General features: G+C 36.7%; 1 pseudogene; it reads right to left on the bottom strand.

Moving 5' to 3' along the window:
* Window positions 1-10071: 10071 nt before the first annotated feature.
* On the bottom strand, window positions 10072-11402 carry LOC100733238 (small ribosomal subunit protein uS10-like; annotated as a pseudogene).
* Between the last annotated feature and the right edge of the window lie 9580 nt (window positions 11403-20982).

Here is a 20982-nt window from a genome sequence, read left to right on the forward strand (position 1 = left end):
TGTTGCGGTTTATAGATAGCTACCCTCTAAGGCCTCATGCACTCCTAGGTGAGACTTTCAGAAGGTGGCTGGATTATTGAGGTTACAGCTGACTTGCTTTTGGGAGATGGGGCCTAGTCAGAAGAGGCAGATCACTGTGGGTATGGCCTAGAAGGGTCTCTAGTTCCTTCCCTGGCTCCTCCTTGATTTCTGCTTCAAGCTATTAGGCCAATAACAACTTCCCTCTGCCATGTTACCCTGTCTTGGAGCCAGCTACCTATGGACTGAAACATGTATAGACCGTGAGTCCTCCTTTAAAATCTGGGTGTTCAGAGTCTCAGGAAAGAAAGACTGAGGTGTCTGGTAACACTGTTTTCTTATGTGGGTGGTGCCTACAAAGGACTTCACTTTACCCAAATTAATGTAACTGTATACTAGTGGTTCATGCACTGGTTTTATGCTACATTTCAAGCCAAACAAAGTAAATTTCATAGTCAGAGATGTAAGTGTTGGCAAATTCAAGCAGATACTTTCCTGGCCTCCTATAACAATGATCCGGAGGAGGAAGATTACTGGAGATGACACAAAGTTATGTAACTGATTTCTTCATTCTAAGCACTTTACTATACTGAATTGGGATAATGTCACCGTAGAGGGGCTATTCTGGACCCCAACACAGAGTTGAGAAACCTTGACTCATCCCACACAGGGAACAGGTTGCAGATCTGTTGATTCCATAACAGAAAAAGAACTCTGAATGCATATCAATAAGGAATTTATTAAGTAGTGCACTCAAAGAAAAACAGTGCAGTTCTTCCAAAGGAAGAAAGGGACCTCATGGTCTTGGATTGTTTTGGGGATATCGCTAACCAGAATGTGGTCTAGTGTCTGCTGTATTTACTCATTTGGTGGACTAGTTAGATGCAAAGAATCTAATGGGTTTGAACTGAGATCTGTTCCAGCAGTAGTGTACTCCTGAGAGTAGGATTGGTGAGAGTGAGCATGATTTACAGGTGAAAGACACAGGCCCAGTTCACAGGCTGATTGTCTTTAAGGACCTTAAGAAGTTTTCCCAAAACAGAACTAAATGTTGAATATCTTTTGTGTAGTGAAGATGAAGTTTTTATTAAAAATACAATTTTAATATTATAATTTTATTATGTCCTTTGTATAACCCTTTATTTCTTTTCTTCTACCTCAGGAGAAACCCATGTTTTGGGTATAAGATAGAAATTATACTTCCAGCTGCTTGCATCTTTGTTAGGTATTTTGCTGCCCCCTCTGGAGAGCTGGAGAACATGTCATTAATGGTCTTTACTTTCCAAGCTCCAACAGGTCTCTCCCCAGGCCACTACCTAAGGTCACCACTTTAAAGATGGTGCTCCATATTCCTCTGACCACCATTATTTCCAGTGAGAATCATCCAATTTTACATCGTGCTTTTTTCTTAATCCCTTAGACTTTCCTTAATGTTCACTTCTTACTCTTGTGTGGTTTTTGTTGTTATTGTTGTTTGTAATTTGGCTATCTTGTAGATAGACTGACTTTTGTTGTATGTAAACCTCATTTTGGGGGACCTGCCTCATAAGAACCAGCTGCCACAGCAGCCTAAAATTCTGACGCCTTCTGCCTGAGCTTAGCTAGGAACCACTCCTTTTTTTTGAGTTTTATTTCCCTGCACACAGCAGAAAAATTCCCAGAAAGTGAGAAAATCATAGAGACTCTCCCATTCTCCCTATGGGTAGTTTTCCTGGGTGCCTCCCTCACCAATTTTTATTTTTTATTAGTATAAATTTGTATTACATAAGGATTGTATTTCCTTGTGGGATGTTAATGTACATAAAGCATTTCAATTCTTTTCTCATCTCCTTCCCCTCATTGCTTCTCTATATTTTTAATCTCTTTCCCATTTGAGAAAGATCTATTTTCCTACTTCTTATTAGCTATCTTTTATTTTTCAGTTTATTTGTACAGTAAAATATCGGCAATCTCTTGAAGGAGAATGCTGGGTTTGAGGTCAAGAGCTGTAAGTTCAGAATTAAGAGATTGGCTAAAGAAATTAGGACTGTCTTAAATACCTGAAGGAGCATTGTCCAGGTGAGTTATTGAAACTTGAGAGTGTCTGAGTTAGTTCATGTAAAAGCTAAAAAGTCTTGACAGTCAGGGTATAGGGGGATAGTGAAAAAGACATCTTTACAGTCTAGGATTGTGAAGTGAGTGGTGAAAGGAGTAATATGAAAGAGTATAGTATAGAGTTTTGTACCGCTGTGCGGATTCAGGTCACATCACTGTTGATTATCCTAAGATCTTCTGCAGGTAATAGGAACCATTAGGCTTGAATACTGGCAGAATAGAAGTATTGTAGGGTGAATAAGTAGGTTTGAGAAAATCATTGTGCAGAAGGTGCTGGATTATAGGTTTGAGCCTTCTTTGATGTTTGGAAGCTATGGGTATTAGGGAATGTAAGAAAATATTGAAGGATCTTTGAGGTGGATTAATATACATGTAGTATGGGTAGCATGTGTAAGACATGTACCAGACTATGGGATTGATAAGAGAAGGAGGAAAGCTATACGTTGGGTGGTGGCGTGCTGTGATGGTGTTTGGAGGATGAGGGCCATGGGGAGGGAGAAGGCAAAGGAAAAGTTAAGCTTTTGAAGAAGATCCCTACCCAAAAAGAGTTTGCAGCATGACGATATTACTAGAAAGCTATGAATAAAGAAGACAGTTTGGAACCTGTAAGGGATGGGTCCTGTTTGAAGAGGCTGTGTATGTTGGCCGTCAACACCAAGTAAGGAGACTATGGATTAGTACAGTGGCGAGAACTGAAGAAGAACATTATATGTGTCTATGAGTAGAAAGAATGTCTTACTTGAGATCTCCAGTAGAGTTCCAAGATGTATACCTTAATGGGGGCCATGAACCCTGAGCCCTGTCAATCCTCTTCAGTGGCAAGTCCAAGTAGATCAGCCAGTGATGAATCTGGTGGTGATGAGATCTGTGAGGACAAGGAATTGGAAGGTTTACCTTCTCTGCAGCGGCTAGGGCAGTCACATCAATGGTACTTGATGTTGCAGAGGGGGCAAGGCCCTGGTGGAGATCATGGATTGGGGCATCCTTGTGCTCAGTGTCTTCTTTGCTGCATTTTAAGTATGCTTTGGGAGGGACTCAGCCAGCTCCACCTTGTTTTCATTTTCCTGTCTTAGGAGCCCCAAGTGCCAGTGCTAAGAGATCAGTTTTATATTTATCAAGTCTCTTTTTATGTGTTCCTTGTTATTGTTTTTGTTTTTGAAAGGCCATATTAAGGAGATCTCCCTGTGGGGTTTGAGGGTCAAGCTCAGCCCTTTGTAATTTTGACTGAATTTCAGTGGTGGACTGGGAAACAAAATAGGGAATTAATAACAAATTATCCCTTCAGGAGTGTCTGGGTCTACATTAGCAAACTTAATTAGGGTGTCTCTAATATGTGTGAGGAACATAGCAGGGGTTTCATGAGCCTTTTGCTCTTGTTCTAAAAGCTTGTTGTAGTTAGTGTGTTTGTGAGCTATTTTGGTAAGACCCACGATTACACACTCAATCATCTTATGCACTTTACAGGGGCCCTCTCCATTTTGATAATTCTGGTTAGGGTCCTGTTCAGGGACTGTAACAGGGCCAGGATCATTTTCAGCAGTATTTGCCTTATGTCTATGATTGGCTTTCTCTTGAGCCACTTGCTATAATTGAGTCTTCTGTTGTGAGGTGAGGGTGGTATTTAGAATCACATAAACATCTTTGAAATGTATGTCATAAAAATCAGTTATAAATTCAACTCTATAAGTTTGTGGGTCAGCAGAAACTGACTTATGGTTAATCTGGGAGAGGTCAGCAAAGGAAAAGAAAATACAGGTATGAACTAGACCCTTGGGATTTTCCTGTTCCCAAGGTGGGAGTAGGGAGTGGGGCTGAGAATTCTGTTGAGAGGAAATCCAGGTGGCCATCAGGCAGCCAATCACCCAGCAGGACAGCCTTCTCTACCAGAAGTTTCTGATCTCCCTTCCCCTTCATCTTAAGCTAGGTTCCTTTACCTGAGTGAGGCAGGCTAGATGGTTAGAGTTATAACCAGTCATTTTTTAATAACTACCTTTGTTTCAGTTCATTTTTCAAACCACAAATTTAGTAAAGGCTTTGGTGACACTATCTTTGGGGCTTAGAAATTACAAAGTGTGAGCTTCTCTGAGGTAGGCCATCCAAATAAAAATCTTTCTCTGTCTTTCTGAGGTGCACTGTCCCTTGGCCATCTGAAAAAGTTTAACATCCTGTTTTTTTAAAACTTCAGTCCATACCTGCTACCTCCTACTCATGTGAGCTGTGTACAGGATCCACAAATCTTGTGCACAATGAAGTATGATGTTACACAGATGTAACTGTCAGAAGTTGGTTCCTTCCTGATTATAGCTCAAGATTCTTGGGGAGACATGGCCACTCAATATTCCATAGATGTCCATAGATTTTAAATCTTCTTCCCTCCTTACTTTACAATTCTTAGACAGACTCAGATTCAAATTTTTACTTATTTTATCCACATCTTGCCAGATTTTTCCCTAGAGAATCCAGTTTTTACTTCTGAAAGTGGTACCATTTGGTTCAATGAGAGATACCTGAAGGGGAGAAAGATGCTTCCAGTCTGTTACATATGTCTCTTAGCTGTTAATGATTCTACACAATGCATACTCCACAAGGGAATGAGGTAGTGGCTTTTAGCTTGAGTATCTCCTGGGATCCATGTTTAAGAACTGGTGTCATGCAAGTTACAACCTATTTATTGGAAGAAAAAAACACATAGCTTACAAAATGTTGACCAAGCATTTTGGTGACCAAGAAACTTGGAAACTCTAAATTTGAAGTGATTTATGTGCTGTGAATTATAGAGTAATGTAAAGCTGAATCATATTAAGAAAGTGTTATCTCAGCTCCAAAGAATCTGCATGAAAGCATCCATGTCCTGGAAAGTATGGACTCTCTGAGAAGAAAAACTAACTGAGGTGGAAGAAAATACTAAATTTTATAGGAAAAATGAAGCTCCTGGGTGTCTGAACATGAGGAGATGGAATTTGAGGCAATAGAAGCCCTTCCATCACTTTCTGAACTGGTTTAAATGAACTCTTATTGAAGACAGGAGGTGTGTCTTCAGGAGTTGTAACAAGAATCTAAACACCCCTCAACAAAAGGCTATCAGGGAAAACTAGCATCATTCTTTACCTTGTCACTGAGCTAACCGTGCATATTTCCAGTGATGTCATACACAAATAAATAGGAGGAGAATGGGTTACCTATTTCAGTATCATCTGAGGGTAATCAGAAAACAGGTGAAGTGCAACAGTAAGGTTTCTGAATTCATTTTGCAGTGAGATTTTTTTTTTATCTGAGATACCTTAGCTATATTTCAGTTTTTCCACTTGGTTTAGAGACAATCATGGTAAGAATAATCCCCTGAAGATAAAAATCTTTGTCCTGTGAGACTGTAGATAAAGATTGAGCATTAAGATAAATTTTACCACTAGACAAGGAATGCAAAGAAAACCAAGAATTTGTTTAGGTCACAGTATGATGACAAAGAGGACAGCAAGCGAGTTTCAAAGAAAAGAACCTCACAATCAGGGGAGAGACTGGATTTTTATAAAGGTTTGAGGACTTGGAAATGTGTTTAGAGAGTAAATATGGTTATATGAAAAGATATTTTCCTGGATCACTTAATTCTCCTAGGAGTATATATATAGTATATTTCACTTATATGTATATGCTTGCAGTTTTGACAAGACTACTTTCCTGGGTTTCAGACAGTCTTACCTTTAGAAAGGGAGGCAGGATTATGTATAGGAGGAAAGGGGGAAGTTGCATCATGCATGGCAACAGTGATTCTTCTTTCTTCTGAATTCCCCTAACATTTGTTCTAAGAGAAATGTCAAGTAAGTAAAGCAAAAACCAGGATGATTCAGGTCAGCCTTGAGGGTGTCCAGTAATGTGAAAGTGCCAAGATTGAATCTGGAGGGACAGATGGAAAGACATCCCACACACTCAAGCAATCCCTAGCAGACAGGAAAATGGGTGGAGGTAATGCCTGAACATGGAGGAATCTGGCCATTTCAGTCTGACCGTGATCCTGCTGGTAAAAATTTATGTACTCTAAAGCCATTTGGTGATAAGAGAACTTTGGTTGTATTTTCCGTCATAGAAGAATGCTCTGCACTCCTGCTTCTTTTTAAAAATTCGATATTCCTTAATGCACAATCCAGTAAGTCTCTCTGTATGTTATTGTACCCTGTTAGATGCACTATAACCAGCATAAAGTGAGTAAATTGTGAAAGTTTGACTTCTCTCTCTGTATCCAGTAGGCATAGAAGTAGTTGTGACACAAGTATGTTAGATTCCTGCAGTCAGAAGGGGCAAAGGAAAGGCAAGTGGCAGTGACTCCTCAGTGATGCTGCCTGGAAACTTTGGTTGGAGAGATGCATTCTCCATCCTGAAGAGATGCAATAATGTATAGAACTGGAAAAAGGTTAGATCACAATAAAAAGGAAAATACTTCACATCTGATCCTTGATATCCAGATGACAAAGTGACTTCATAAATATTATTTTATTTGGAGTTCTGGCAATTGTAGTGATAGATACTCTTTTTATTTACAGTTGAAGGATATAAATAGTGAAATTGTATTTTAAACTATAGTCTTTAAATTAATAAATCATAAGCCCACTACAGCTGGGCATTATTCCCACCACTGAGCTTATCTTAGATACATAATCAAAGGAAATGAATAAAGATAGCTTTAAGGAAATCAGGTGAAGTCTGACAAAAAGGGAGAAAGAAAGAAGGAAGGAAGGAAGGAAGGAAGGAAGGAAGGAAGGAAGGAAGGAAGGAAGGAAGATCCTTTAAATAGAAAAACACACTAGAACACAGAAGAAGTTCCCCGAGAGAATCTAAACTCTTTCATTAAAATTTAAAAGCATAGGCAAGAATTCATCCTGTCTAGGTCAGATGTCTGCCATTCATAAATCAAAAACCTAATGTTGCTGAAAGATAAATTTAGTTATGTAGAGAGATAGTCAGGGCACAGGACTCTTTTGAAACAAAAGTCTAAATTCTAAGCAGGAAAATTTCACAATATTTCATGTTGTTTTTTCATATTATACCCCACACCCATCCAATTCTCACACAACATTTCCACTTGTCACTGCCTTCCTGGACTGCTGTAACAGAATTCTTTCAGTGGGTCACTTATAAACCAAAGAAATTGATTGCTTGCAGTTGTATAGACTAGCAAGTTCAAAATCAAGATACTAGCACATTCAGTGCCTGAGGAGGGTCCATTTCCCATAAATTACATATACTACATGTTAGGGAAGGGCTGGTGAGAGGTTTGGAGATATGACTCCTAAGTCTTCATTTTTTAATGCCACTACACTGAGGGTTAGGGTTCAATATCAATTCAGATCAGAAGGTTAGACATCTGGCCCTCCAAAATTCATAACCTTATTGTATATCAAATATGTTCATTTCATTTTAATGGCCCAAAATGTTTTACTCATTCAAGAATCAACTCAAAAGTCTGAAGTCCAGAGTCCCATCTAAATATTGTCTTAATCAAAATATGGGAGAGACTTGAGATGGAAGGTGTGATTTACACTGAGGAAAGAACTCTTTACATTTTGCCTCCTTTACAATGATAAATTCCATCTTTAATATGGGTCTCCTCACATTTTGTTAAAAGTATTCGAGAGAAGTTGTGCTGATCCTTGACACTTTAGTGATATTTTTTCCACCAAATAATAACATTTCATTTCTTAAAAGATTTATCGTCCACAAAACACAAGGACAGAGCATTTCCTTGTCACTTGACAATAATTTTCTTTCAGCTTCCAATAACATGCTCCTTATTCCTACCTGAGGCCTCATTAGAATGATCTTTGGTGTTCGTATTTCTTTATCTCAACATCCTGGTGAAAACCAGAGAAACAAACTCTACGAAAGATAAAGTTTTCTCAACTTCTTGCCTCAGTGCTCAGTGCTCACGCCACCACATTCTCAGTCTTCTGCCTCTATCTACATTATGGTTTGTGTCTAGATGTCTCTGCAAAGCCTCATGAAATCCTGTCCTCTAGGCTGTGAATGAATAGCCTGAGTGGTGGCTGCTGCCAAGGCAGCCCCTTGTACATATGAGGGACCAATGTCTGTGCAGATCTAAATCATCTAAGACAGGGTAGCCTATTTTTTGTGGGCTCCTAAAGCCACTTTATATGATTTACTTGCATTTTCAAAGGCCAGTTATTGAACAATTCACTTGCCAGCCTCTGTGTCATTTATAATTTTCCCACCAGCCTGCAATAAGTGTGGTTCACTTATGGAAATGATTCATCAGGAAACTGGCAAAAGGAAGTCAGATGAAAGGATGTCTCACCCTTTGAAGAAAGTTACCTCCAGCCTCTTCTGGCAGCTACTTTAAATTGTTCATAAATTTGCAATTCAAAAACAAGTTGATTATTTGTGGTAGCAAAAGCATCTTCTCCAGGTAACATGTCTTTTGTAATGGTCATATTGTGAGTGGCATTGCAAATGGTCTTATATTTTCACAACTCAAAAAAATTTCCCTTCCATGATAAATCCCCGGACTTAAACGTGCTTCACCTATTCCTTTCCTTCAGCCATAACCTGTTATCCTACGAGCTCTATATATCCCAAGATAAAAGGGACTGTGGAACTATAGGTAGTGGTCACTTACTTTAGGTTTTTTAAGGTCTTAAAGGGCACTGTTTCAGGAAGACATATAATTTTCCCCAGATTATTAGAATCTTGGAGTTCGGCAGCAGGATAAATATGTTGAAAACCCCCCAGGGATTTCTCTTGCTCCCCTCCCAGCTTCTTTGAGCACCAATTGCAAGGGAAAAAGAAAGAATGGCTATACTTTATGAAAGGTGAAAATCTCAGTAAATTTTTTCTGAACTGAAAACTGGAAATAACCACTTGTAGCACAGTTAGAGTTATGGGTTTTACTTTAGAAAGTGGTGAAATGGAAGTTTCAGTGAAACACTCCTCTAGTAGGGAAAAACCTTTTTTGCTCACAGGTCCTTACTTACCTAATTGATCAAAGCTAGAAGATTCAAGCCTTATTAGGTGGGCTGTTGCTCCACTGTCCTTTTTCTGCTCAGGATGTAGTTTTTTTTTTTTTTTTTTTTTTTTTTAATTTTATTTAAAAGGAAAAAGAGAAAAACACAGAACAAAACAAAGTGGTGTAAGGAGGATGTAGTTTTAAGATAGTGTTCTGAGCCAAATCCCCTCTGGTCATCTCAGCAGGCCTGTGATCATCAAAACACTCCCTGATCCAGGTCCACAACGAAGAAGTAAACATGGGAATCAATAATAAAACAAGTATTTTTATACGTATCTGTTGTTCTTGAGACCCTATTTGCTCCATGTTTTACACCTGATGAAATCAACATTGATAATATCAGTACACCTCTATCCCCTATGCATCTCATGAATCTGTTTTTCTCTTTTGCTCTAGTGAGTTTTGTTTGCATGCATACTCAGAGGTGTTCTATCACCTGTTAAATGATGAGTTTCCTGGTGCCCTAGGTCCCTGTTCAGGTTCAAAAATGTCATATCCAACACAGCTTTCACATTTCCTTGGGGAAGGATGGTGGAGGATGAAGAAATGGAGACAATAGTCAGAATGCAGAAAGCTAAGGTCAGGTGTACAATCCTCTCCTGTTGGGATAAAGATTACCACCCAATTACTGTAATGTGTTTATTTTTATACTCAGGAAGCTGATGTTAGTTAAACCCTTCTGCCTAACAATAGTTTATCTGGTTCACCTTGGGGTGCCTCACATTCTCAGAGTTGGAGTGACTTGTTCCCATGGCTTCTTTTGGGTACTTCATGTTAGGGCTGACCTTGCTTTAGCTCCACCTGTGTGATCAATTGCCAGCTTCAGCTGCTCCCCACAATTTCCCGCATTGATAGGACATCCTTCAGTTTTTCTTCTTTCCTCATAGATGTTAGCTACATGCAAGGACATCTTGGAAAAGTGATGTGTTATCATACAACAGTGGGAGTCAATAGTCCCGGGCTTTGATATTGGTTTTTGCATCAACCATTGGTGAGGTGGTTTCCATAAAGGTATTTATATCTGTATAAGAAATAAGAAATATCTTTATAAGAAACAAGAAATAAAAACAACTGTAAACATTTTTTCCAGATTTTAAAATATTTAGAGTCTTTGATGGAAAAGTTCCAGCCTTGAACTCTAGTTTTCATTACCATCAAAGTCTCCTTTTTTTTTTACCACAGCCATGACAGTATTGTTATTGTTTGATTACTTAATGACTGACACTTTTTCTGGAGTAAAATGGAATCTTAGCATTTTAGTTTGCATTTCTCTCATGGCCAGAGATGTGGAACATTTTTTAATATATTTGTTGACCATTGGTATTTCTTCCTCCATATAGTGTATGTTCATTTCTCTTGCCCATTTCTGACTGGCTATTCAATTTCAGGTGGTTTATGTTTTTTCAGAAAAGGTACACAATTACTTAAAAATTATCATATCAAAGGAGGAAAAAAATTCACCTTTCTTAAAGCTGGGAGTGAGTGATGGCACATGCCTGTAATCCCAGCACTTGTGAAAGTGAGGCAGGAGGATTGCTATAAGTTTGAGACCAACCTGTGCTACAAAGTGAATGCAAGGCCAGCCTAAACTACATAGTAAGACCCTATCTCAAAATGACACAGAAAAAGGAGAAAAAAATAAAATGATTTGATGTATACATAGTATTTGATAAAGTTCTGAACTCATTAGTAGAAAAAAAAGCATTTTAAGGACTTGGTAATATATGATAATTTGCTTAACGTAATATAAATTAATATGTACAAAGACATGATAGTAAACTATTAAAAATCTTGCACTTGGGAATAATACGAAGATGGCAACTAGTGACACTTCCATTAAAGTGCATTGGAAAACTTTTGGGAAGGTGTCCTCCTTTTCTTTCTTTTTTTCATAATTGATTACCAATTTAGTAAAGCAGTTGCCTTGGGCATCTGTGTCGATGATTTTAGCCTCCACTCCTGGATCAGTACTGTTGGAAATAATCTGCTCATCAGTCTCATAAACATTGTGCAAATCAATGAGTCACCTGTGTATTTTCATGTGGAAATGATCTCATGTCTTGGAACATTCACCACAAGGTGTTTTACTTGTAGTGATTCTCGAGGTCTTAGTATGCATGTGAGTGGGTCCTCTCACTTTGAGGTACTTTTCCTTTGCACTTCTGATCAAATCAGCATGTGACTTCTCCAGGAATTTCACATTGCGGCTGTTAAAGGTAATTCAGCAAATCACCACTTCAGCTTCCGCGGATATCTTTCTGGTATCTTTAAAAGCCATGGTGGTGGCTTAGCTTTCTGACCAACTTGTTCCTTGGCAAGAGGAAACAGAAGTGGGTCAGGAGGGTGGGACATGGAAGTCCACTAAATACACAGTTACCTTTTATTCAGAAAGTAAAGTTGAAAAGTGATTTGTTTTGTTTTCCTGGATTTTTTTTTTGAGATATGATCTCACAATGTAGCTCAGGTTGCCCTTGATCTAATCAGCTAGACTAAGCTGACTTTGAACTTGTGATTATTCTCCTATCTCAGCCACCCAAGTGCTGGAATTATTTAAAAAATTAATTAAATTTATTGTTACATTTTAGATACACATAATAATCAAAATGGTCATAGGAGATTTGTACCTGTACATGAAATATCTTGATTCTTGTTTTTTTCCAATTCCTTTCCTCTCCCTTCAAACCTTCTTCTCCTACTTACAAAAGATGTTTCTATTTCTCTTTATTTTCTCATTTTTTCTTTCATTTCTTTCCTTTCCCCCATTCCATCATTTCCCCTTCCTATTTGAACACTTTCTTCCTATTTCACAATAACTATTTTAAACTTGGGTCCTTATTTACACTTTTGGTTTCTCACACTATAGGAAACAATGCAATATTTACAAATGTGTGTCTGATCTATTTCACTTAAGAATATGGTTTCAAGGTGAATCTTTAATTTTAGGTGGTTTAATTTTTTTGAGTTCTTTGTTTACTCTAGATGGTAGTCTTCTGTCTGCGAAGTAGTTGGCAAACATTTTTCCATCCTGCAAGTTTGTCTTTTCATTCTACTGACTGATTCTTTTGCTGTACAGATTTTTTTAGGTTGATCTAATTCCATTTGTTGATTCTTGCTGGTATTTCTTGTACAGTTGAAGTTTTTTCTAGAAAATATTTTCTTACACCCGTGTCTTCAAGATTTTTACCTGTTTTATCTTCCGGTATATTTCATGCTTCTGTTTTAATGTTTAGATCTTTGATCAGTTTTGATTTTAATTTAGTGTATGATGAGACAATGGTCTAATTCCAATCTTCACACAGATAACTGACTTCTCCAACACCAATTGTTGAGTAGGTTATGTTTCTTCCAACATATGTTTTTGGCCCCTTTGTCAAAGATCAAATAATTGAAAATGTTGAACAATTTTCTGTATCTTGAGTTCTGTTCCATTGCCCCACTTGTCTGTTTTTGTCCCTATGTAATCACAATATTGAATATTGTAATGCAAATATTCAATATTGTAATCCAAGTATTATAGTCTCTTTTCTAACCTTCCTCACAATTCAGAACATTATATTTATAATCCCTTTAAAATGTTATTGGAGTCTCAGCAAGTTAATTCTAATCTACCACTTCCAATGCAACCCATGGTGAGAGCAAAGATAAAATTATGGGCAGCCAAGAGGTCCTAAATCCAATCCAAATGAGGATATATGGACAAAGACCTTGATCCAAGGCCTCTTCCAGAATTTATTATCTCATGAAGAAGGGAGTGGTTTGAGGATGAGTGACAGGAAGATAGTGGGAACTATTTGAGTTACTTGAGCTGGATATCCAGTTGAGGAGAAAAGCACCTTTGTAATATGCAAGGAGATATGCAGAAAGAACAGTCTGCATAATTTGACTGGGGTAGCATATGACTCAATTTAGGAGGCTGTTGCTTCAGTTTTTGAAATGTAAACTTTAGCACTCTGGGTAGTCATAGCCTCTTACTTTGAGGCTGGTATCCAGACAATATTCCTGGGGAGGTGAGTTTCTCTGCTGTCCTGCTGTGCTTCAATCTTTTACAGAGAGCACTATGTAAGGAAACAGGAAACTGTCAAGTTGGCTTTCAAGATTACATACCAGTACCTCAGCTAGCCTTATTTTCATCACTTAGAGCCGATTGAATGGATAAGGGAATAACATAGCTCCTTATGTATATATCAGTATATGGAAATAACACTTGTTTTACCAATTGTTCTGTATTCAAGATTGTCCTGTAGTTGTTTCCTGCAGTTCTATGACCCTGTTTGTGTGTGTGTGTGTGTGTGGGGGGGTACCAATGAGATCTTTAAATACTGTGTAACTCAGGCTCTAACCACACAAGTCAAGTCCATGCAGCTCCAGACCTTTAACAGGACTCTGTCCAAACAAATCTTCAACTAACAGCAGATTCCTGTGGTTGCCTTCCAATGTCAACTCTGGGAACTTGAAAGCATGGAGCATGAGTTAGAGCTAGGGGTTGTTCTGGGACCACCAGATTCTAATGTTGAGCCCCTACTAGCTCTGCTTCTGCAAATGTGGTGGCAGGAAGTGGATTGAGGTAACTCACCACTCTGAGAACTGTATCACGCATTTTTCGTACACGTTCTGTCACTGATTCTCTCATTGTACATGCAGTTCTTTCTTCCTTGTGAAATGTCCTTCAGTTATTCCAAATAGCATACTCTGGTTTGATACCTTCAAAGCAGAATTCAGACATGATCTCCACATTGTGCTTGGCTCATCCATCTCTATGCATCTTTCTTTTTATGATAAATTCTTCTCCTCTTGCTGTTTCTTGTTGATATTTTCTGAGTGTCCCTAGTATGGCTCCTCCTCTAACTCATTCATGTTGGCTTTTCCAGATCACTGCTTTCCGGTAGATCTCTTCTCAGCTTCTGTGGTGTAACTCCTTCTCTAGTTGGCCATGTTGAAACTTTATGCTAGACTTTTTCCTTGTCCAAGTTCAGGTTTGATGTTTTACTGGCACTTCTGCTGACCACTGCAGAGGGGTAACAAGGAGGCTTATCTTTTCTGTTTCAGTCGCTCTTTTGAGGCAGCATGGCTTCAGTTCCACCAATCCGCTGTATCAGAAGAGCAGCTGTAGTAGAACCATGTCTCTTAATGCTACATTCACTCCCAGTCTCACAGTGAAACACACAAACAAAAAATCTACTTGCTTAAGAATTATATAAATCCCCATCACCAAAATTTCACAGTCATTTCTTTTCTAGCTTCTGAGAGAACTCCTAGGGTTTTATGGCCAGGGTTCTAGTTCAAAGAAAGCCATCCAAGGGCTGAAGTTGAGGTTCAACCTTGGTACTAATGAGGAGCTTGTCCTGAAAAGGAGACACCTGCTTACTGCGTGCAGGGCTGTAAGACATCTCAGTGGGATACACAGACACCCTCAGAGCTGAATTTTTTTTTCCTCAAAAAATTAATTAGCTATATGCATAGCTCTCGAATATGAGTTACTGGTCAAGTGAGTTTCTTTTTTTTTTGTCTTTTTCGTTTTTATGGGTACCAGGGATCGAACTCATGACTGCTTGCTTGCAAGGCAGGCGCTTATGCCGCTGAGCTAAATTCCCAGCCCCCAAGGGAGTTTCTTAAAGTAGCCATTTGAGACTTCATTGTGTGATTTCAATATATTAGATACAGTAGCAGTTTAAGTGGGGTGCTCAGAAGAAATTCACAGTGCTTACAGCAAAGAAGCTGTACTTGTCACATCTATATCAATCAATTGTATGATTTTCCTAGAGCGTTGTGTTCAAAGGTATCTGATTCAACAATCAAAAGAGGGTGCTGTCAGAGGTCATTTAGTGTTGCTGCCAAGTGCTTCTATAGTGGGAAATGGGCTATAAGTACAACGTGTTTGTCATTCCTGATATAGCTCTGCAGGGCTAACTCAGCCATATCATTTAGACAAATTATCTTCTTTAAGTTACACAATTCCATTTGTAAAGCAAATTAAGGTGGAATTCATCTAGAGATGAAAAAGGAAATCTAAAATGACACCTAAGTTATCTGCAGAAAAGAATACAAGAACCAGCAAATATAGTTTATAAGCCATGCTCTGTCTTCAGTGTCTAGGGTCCAGTTTCTCAATTTTTCTTCTCAGTAGGAGCTTCAGTAAGTTGTCATTATAGATTATGAATGTCAGCACTGTGTTAGCAGACACAGACTGGGTACAGTCATGTAAGTACTATTTCCTCTGAGAGAATGAAACCCATCATTTATTCTTACTTTCCAAGGACAGCGAATTTTATTTTCACTTGAATACCAGTTTTTGTTTATTCCAGCCAGTGAATGTTTTTTCTATCTCTTACAATACGTGGATGGCCACTAGTGCTGCTTGAAGCTAAGAAAAACATGAAGAGGAACAGAAAAAGACTTAAGTGTAAGGGTTAGGAGAAACAGAAAGCACATTAGGAGTTTAGGGATATATTGCAAGGTTTTCAGCTTCTAGTGTTCAATTAACAAATCCACAATTTATGTCCACCTTAGGTTATTTTTCTTGTGGTAAATGAAGCAGAATCATTTGCAGTCCTTCCCCTAGAGCTGTCTTGCTTGAAGAATGCAAAAACTTTTTTCTCGAGGCAGCTACACGTGCTCTTCCTGAGGGCTGTGTAGTTTTCTCCAAGGTTCTGAGCATGTCTGAGCATGTCTCATCTTCTCCTCTCACCAGAAGTGTTATCTCTTCCTCACTTTTATGTGAGAAATATACTTCCTTCCTCATATCCAAGCTATTTTATTGACCATTTGATTTCCACTCTCACAGGACCTAACATAATCAACCATAAGCGGTTTAGTTATTTATGCATCCATTCATTGTGTATTTCCCGCAGTACAATGTAAGCTCAGTGAAGTCAGAGCCTTACCTACAGTATTTATCATTGCATTCCTAACATACCATGTTATCTATATAATTTTAACTAGAACGGAATTGTTGAAAACTGTCAGGAAACATTAAAAAAATCTAGGAATAGTTTTCTTTATTTCTTTGTATTTCTTTGAGATATTTAAAGGAAGTTACTCTAGTCTTTTGCTTCCACAACAGAAGTCATATTACACATTTATATTATGGTATGCATGTCACATTTCCTTCCCTTACTGTATCTTACCCGCTACATACAAAATAACCTCTGTAATTTATGGGTAGCCTCATCTTACAGATGCTAGAAGTAAGGCATAGATGCATTGGACGGCTTGTTCAGGGGCATATAGCTAAAAATAGGCTTGCACCTAGGAAGAACAGAAGCTGCTCCTTGAACTCTGAATGAGTGCTTGAGTATCTGCATCAATGTTATGAATAAGAACACACACAGAGATGATGTCGATGTAGAGTCTCCAGAATGGGACTTGCCAGACATACCCCTCATTAGGGATAAAAGGCAAGGTGTAGAGAGGAATACCTGTCCATCAGAGAATAAAAACTAAAATAGAAAATACTCAGGAGAAGATTTCTAAATCCAAGAAGATAGAATAGCTGTGTACTCATGCACTATTCTCACCAAATACAACTATAACTCCTGTCAATTGTACAAAGCAAATACTAGAAAACTCTGAAAGGTAGGAGGAAGAAAACAGACAAACTTGGAAAACTAACAAGTTAAGAGACATTTTGATGAGTTTTTCTTTTTGTCCCATAAACAAAGACTCTGAGTTGAAAAACGTGGCAAACTCAAATGACAAAAGAACACAGGCAAAAAATAGAGCCCTTGTTCTGTAACCAATGGGTTAAAAAAGAAGACAACTAGCCAAAGAGATAACTTTTAATAAAAGCTATCGTTTACAGTCAAACAACACCAAGAAACAGAACCAAAACAAAAATTCTTGCACCATTCACTTTCATGCCAGGAAATGTTAGATGAGAGTCTCCTAACATACTATCCAGATTCTGATAAACAAGAGTTCTTCATACCAAGAATGAAGAATGTTTCATTCTTGTGAAAGTAGTGAAAATTAATAAGTGAAAATAGACAATCAAAGGATGACAGCACATTAATGGCAGATACCACACAATCATGTGATGAAGGTCCTAAAGCAATCTTTTTCACATCGCGTTAACAGTTATGAATACGCATGAAAGAAATGAAAAAAATCCCAGAAAACCTCAATGAAGAGATATCATAAAAGAAACAGAAGATATAAAAAAGAATCAAATACAAATTTTATGGCTGAAGTATACAACTATAAAACTTAAAATGCAATGAATAGGTTCAAGAAAAATGTTGAAAGAGAAATAATCCAGTTTTATATTCAGTGAAAATATCCTTCAGGAATAAGGAGGAAATCAAGACATTTTTAGATGAACGAGACTGGAGAATTTTTGTCTGCTATGTGAAAAAAAATAATCAAAACAAGACATCTAAACAAGATGGACATCAGAAAAAAGAAAACAGAATTGTAAGAAAGAAAAAAATATATCAAGCAAAATTTTGAGTATATTGGCTTTCACTTCTACTTTTGAGTTTTTTAAATTCTGTTTGATAGCAAAACCAGAAATTATAACAATAATTAATATTGTTCTAAGTATGTGTAGAAATAAAGTTTAAGATAATTCTACTATAAATAAGGAGAGTAAAGATACATAAATGAGCATAAAATTTCCACATCTAAATTGAATTAACTAAAATGACAGTAGTTAACCAAAAAGTCATGAATGTCATATGTGTGTGAGTGGGAGTATCCCATAGTCCACAGAGACATCACTGAATATGCGATACAGAAACAATATCCTGAAACCAATGTAGGTAAGTCAAAAGGAATTCTGAAACATGCTAAAGCAACCAAAAGACAAGAAAAAGAAAACAAAAATGAGAAGAAAAAATAAACAGAAAACAAACATATTAAATGTAAATACACTGTATCAATTAAAACACAGAAATTGGCAGAATTGGATTAACATTGTGATCCAAAATTTTATCAGCAAGAAATTCTACTTTAAAAGTAAAAACATAAACAGATTGAAAGTCAAAGGAAAGAAAAGGATGTATCAAGCAAAAATCAATTACAAGTATCTAGAAATGGTTATATTAATATTGGACAAAAGAGAATTCAGAAGAAAATTATTAAACACAGTGAAGGAGATCATATATTACAGCAATGTGAATTCAAGAACACAATGTATAAACCAAACAGCAAAGATGCAATGCCGGCAGAAGTTGAAGGAGGAATAGATAAAGCTTTAATTACACATACAGTTAGGGGTTTCAGAGCTTCTCTTTCCACAAAACCATCCATCAATAGACTTTAATCAACATCTATAGAAAAATTTACCTGACTATACCAGAGTGCATAATAACTTTGAAAAAAAAAAAAAACATCTTCTAAGCTGAGCATGGTGATGCAGGTCTGTAATCCAAGTACCTGGGAAACTGAGGCAGAAGTATTACAAGTTCCAGGTAATTTTGCAAGATCCTGTCTAAAAATTTGAGAAACTAAAAAATATAAAGAAATGAGGATGTGGTTAAGTGGTACAGCACCCTTAAATTCAATCTCCAGTACACAGGAGGGCAAGCGATGAAAGAATATGCCAAAATAGATTATATTACACTTCATAAAATTATTTAAATCATAAGAGACTGTGTTCTTCTGTTGCAGTAGACTAAAACTAGAAATCAAACAAATGCAGCAATAACAGTAAAAGCATAAATACTTTAAAATTAAACTTTTCAACAGAATTCATGGTCAAAGAGGAAGTTTCAATGAAAATAAAATGCACATTGAATAGAAAAAAATTGAGACTAGAACACAGTGAAGTTTATTTGCCACAGCTAAAACAGTTCTGAAAGGGGAATTTATAACAGTAAATATGTACATATGAAATGATAGAAGTTTTTCAACAGGAAATAATGTGGACTCCCACTTCAAGAACCTGGAGAAAGAGTAAAATATTCTCTGAAGAACCAGAAGAGAAAAAAAATAATAGGAACAGAAGCTGAAAATCAAAAAGGAAAAACAATAAAAACCACAAAATACAATAGAGAAAATAGTGAAAAAGGAAACTGACTCTTTTCAAAATTAAGAAACTGATAATTCTACAGAGCAGCAAAAACAATACTTATAAACTACAATTATCAAGAAAGAAATGCTACTGTTATATCAGGCATGTCTAAAGGAAAACAATTTCAGACCACTCTATAAACACAAACTTGACAACTCAGATGAAATGAAAAAAATTTCTAAAAAATCATACAACTAATACCACACTATTCACTGTAGTGAAATTTTAATATCCTTGTATCTATTAAGGCAATTGAAATTGTTGTTTTAGAGTGTCCTTCCCTAAAAATATCTAGGTGCATTTGTCTTTGTTGGAGAATTTTAATAATTTTTAAAATAAATAATATCAATTCTGTACATTATTTTATAGAAAATAAAAGCAAGAACACTTCTTTGAAGTTGATACTGATATTACCCTGATACCAAAATCTGACAAAAAGTGAAAAATAAAATAAAATTACAGATCAATATCCCACAATCTCCTCTCTCACAATTTGTCAAACTATTGGCAGATAAAATTTAATAATACATAAAAATAACTATATGACCAAACTGAGTTTATTCTAGAAATACATAGTGGGTTTATTTTTCAAAAGTCGATCATATTAACATGTTAACTACTATATAGTATGTGATCATATCAACTCATGCAGATATGATCACTCCTCCTCACAATTTGTCAAACTATTGGCAGATAAAATTTAATAATACATAAAAATAACTATATGACCAAACTGAGTTTATTCTAGAAATACACAGTGGGTTTATTTTTCAAAAGTCGATCATATTAACATGTTAACTACTATATAGTATGTGATCATATCAACTCATGCAGGAAAAAGCATGCGACAAAATTCAATACTCATTCATGCTAAACTCTCTAAATATAAGGTGTTAAAGGAAACTTTCTCACCTTCATAAAGAGTAGCTATAAAAAAAGCTACAACTAATATTTTTCTTAATGACATAAAACTGAATGTGTTCCCACTAATATCAGAAATAAGACAAGCATGTTTGCTTTTACCATTTATTCAACATAGTGCTGGAATTTCTATTCATCACAAGACAAAGAATGAAATAAAAACACAAAGGTCAGGAAAAAAATACTAAAGCTACTCTTATTTCTAGATATAGGAAGTCTCTAGGAATCTTAATATATCACTTAGGGTTAATTAATGAGCTCAATAAGGTTGCAGGATAATAAGATAAACACAAGAACCAATTATATTTCTATGAGCTTGTGGACAATTAAACTGAAAATATACTATAATTTATAGTTGCTAAAAGAAATAGAAATTGTTAGCTTTTGTGTAAAGCTAAAAATTATTAATAAATGAGCAAACTCAAAGAAGATCTAAATAAGTGGAGAGATAAATTCCATTTGTAAAATGCCAGACATCTTAAGTATATTCAGTTCACTGCACATTGGTATATGTTTAATATAATTACTATAGAAATATTATCAAGACTTTTGTAGTCATTGACAAGATCACACCTAAACATATAAAGAAAAGCACAGGCTTGATAATACCTAAAACAATTTTGCAAAGGAATAATAAGTGGCAGAAAACATTTCATTTAATTTCAAGATTGATTTTGGTGTGTAGGCTTGACTAGATTATCTGTTATTAGTGGAGGCACAGGAAAGAAACAACTCAGATAAGATCCCGTGTTGGTCAGCTTTTCATTTCTATGACCAAACACCTAAAGAAACTCCTTACACAAAACCCCAAAAGGTTTATTTTAGGTCTCAGTGTCAGAGGTTTTGGTCTACACCTGGCTGGATCCATCATTTTCATGCCAACAGCCAGGCAGAGCCATCAAGGCAGGGATAGCTGGGAAAGAGAGAT

This window comes from Cavia porcellus, unplaced genomic scaffold (genome assembly GCF_034190915.1).
Source record: "Cavia porcellus strain 051 isolate PalLab524CR breed Dunkin Hartley unplaced genomic scaffold, mCavPor4.1 scaffold_9, whole genome shotgun sequence".
NCBI classification, from domain to species: domain Eukaryota; kingdom Metazoa; phylum Chordata; class Mammalia; order Rodentia; family Caviidae; genus Cavia; species Cavia porcellus.